This window comes from Octopus bimaculoides, chromosome 9 (genome assembly GCF_001194135.2).
Source record: "Octopus bimaculoides isolate UCB-OBI-ISO-001 chromosome 9, ASM119413v2, whole genome shotgun sequence".
In the NCBI taxonomy this organism is placed as follows: Eukaryota; Metazoa; Mollusca; class Cephalopoda; order Octopoda; family Octopodidae; genus Octopus; species Octopus bimaculoides.
This window is the reverse complement of record NC_068989.1, coordinates 41875666-41878178: the sequence shown is the minus strand read 5'-3', so window position 1 is coordinate 41878178 and position 2513 is coordinate 41875666. Positions and strand designations below refer to the sequence as shown.

At 38.4% G+C, this 2513-nt stretch overlaps 1 protein-coding gene across 1 annotated transcript in view; it reads left to right on the top strand.

Moving 5' to 3' along the window:
* The first annotated feature begins 1674 nt into the window (after positions 1-1674).
* Positions 1675-2513, top strand: part of LOC106880501 (microtubule-associated serine/threonine-protein kinase 3) — a 260570-nt gene continuing 259731 nt past the window's right edge. The window contains exon 1 of the mRNA XM_052970660.1: positions 1675-2219. The gene's annotated coding sequence lies outside the window, so the exon portion shown is untranslated. The remainder of the gene's footprint in view (positions 2220-2513) is intronic.

Sequence of the window (2513 nt, the reverse complement as noted above, 5' to 3'; positions counted from 1 at the left end):
ATCTCACCCTTTGACTACGACCGCAATAAACTTGTATCCTGTTGAAAGTACCTACCACCTCACCCGGCAACGAGTTGGCAAAGTCGTTACAGCATCTGACAGAATGCTTCGCGATAATTTTTCCAACTATCTGTACACTGAATTCAAAACACACAGAGGTCAACTTAGCCTTTCTTTCTTTAATAATCGATAAAAAGGTACCAAACCAAGACAGTGGATCGGCGAAGCTGTAAGAACTCAGAGCAGATGTCTTGCAAAAGTTGTTCCGTTTCTTTGCGTTTTGAGTTCAAATCCCACCATAGACTATTTTAATGACTTGATTTTAGCGATCTCGGAAAGGCGTCGAGCTGGCAGGATCGGTGAAATAAGTGCCAATAATCGACTAGCCTTCCCTAACAGCCACAAAGTTTCAGGCGCAATGTCTATAACAGAAATAATTTTATCGATACCGGAAGTTTGAAATGCAAACTTAACTTCGATGGAATTGATTTGAACTCAGGATGTAGAGAATCAGAACGAATGCTACAAAACATATTGTCCCGATACTCTAACGATTCTATCAGCACGCCAGTCTTCTCTTCATTTACGAGAAGGAAAAAATAGAGATAAACTCGTCGCCCTGTTTAACACAACCACTTGGTAAACCAGCTGACCATTCTCTTGCAAGCATGCAGTCCAGATTTCCACTTTAAGGATACCTTTCTCTCTCCCTAAGCCATATAACGGGTCAGGTGCACTGAAATTTTCATCTGACCAAAACATAGAAATTAAAAGAAAAAAATTCTGCCGCTCAGTCACGGGTCTTGTAAAGTACAGACTACACAGAACAGTAGCTGTATCAACTTTATCAGCATTGACCTTCGTCACCAGCCTTAAACATCAGCCACATCTAGTCACCAGTCACATACCTACCGAATATTTATATACGACTTATAAAGGTCATTAGTACTGACCTAACCCTTCTAATTAATTAATTTTAAAAGAGAGAGAGAGAGAGAGAGAGAGAGAAAATTATAGAAAAAATTTATACACGTACTCGAAATGTATTTGTAAATCAATTAAGTGTTCATTAAGCTGCGTTGCATAAGAAAGAAAGAAAGAAATTAGCCACACGTAGTGAGGATAGAGAGAAAGCGGAAGACAGAAATAAATAGATTAAGAGTGATATATAAAATATATATATATATATAGAGAGAGAGAGAGAGAGAGAGAGAAAGAGAGAGAGAGAGGCAGAGGAATAAAAAGCGAGAAAAAGAGAGATAGAAAGCGTGAGATAGGGGAAAAAAGAGAGATAAAGAGAGAGGGGAAAAAAGGTAGTGTTGATGAGGCAGTGGTGGTGGGCGGAAGTTACCGAGGCAGGTATCCAATGAACGGAAGCTGTTCTTGATAAATCCCATAATGCAAAGTTCCGATACTTGTCAGGCTTGACTTTCTAGCAGTCTGACTGTCTGCATCAATGAATGAATGAATGAGAAACGAACGAACCCGCAAAAATAAAGTCACTGGTTTTTCCCTCCTTTTTACCTCTACCCCACACTCTCAGTTTGTTAGTACACTGCCTTCTCCCCCACCTCTAACTTTGCTGGTAATGCCACCACTACCACCATAAACCGACCAACAAGTCATTTACCAAATCATCTTTACCGCGGTAACCGTAATAATAGTTGTAGTAGCGGTGGTAATTAAATTATTAGTACCAGCAGTAGCCACACTAATAATTATATTATTATTATCGGTAGTAGTAGCAACATTAGTAATTGCATTATTATTATTATTGATAGTAGTGGAGATAGTAATAGGACTTATTAACAGCAGAGGTGACGACGGTGGTTGTTGTGTTGATGATGGTGAAGCTGAGAGCGACGGTGGTGGCAACTACTATTACTACTACCACTGCTGCTACTACCACCACTACTACTACTATCAATCACTATGATGACGACCATTGAAAATCTGCTGGTCTCTGTTCAGCTCGGGTTTTTCTTACCAGTATAGTTGGGTCGGTTTGTTGTTTGGAGCTGATAGTAACGATGTCTACAACGACGACGACGACAACAAAAACAGTCAACGGAGCTATGTTCTAATAATGGTCTGTGAGTTTTAAGACACAACAAGCAGGTGGGGGTTACTGTGGACAATGTCTGGTACTGTTGGGCGGTTTTGCTACCTTTACGGAATACAACTAATCTCTACTACACCTGGCTGACCAAACAACACAAGTAAGTGGGAAAGTATTTATTATTACTCACATGACACACACACACACACATATATATATTTACATTTATATATATACATATATATATATTTACATTTATATATATATATATATATACACACACACACTCGCGTGCGGGTAAGTGCAAAAACATTTTCCTATATGCACACATTTAGAAGGATATCCGTTTATTTCTTCAGATATTAACTTACATGTGAATGCTTCTGTGTATGTATATGTGTGTACCTTCAAGCAAATAAACGCATATATATATATATATATATATATATATATA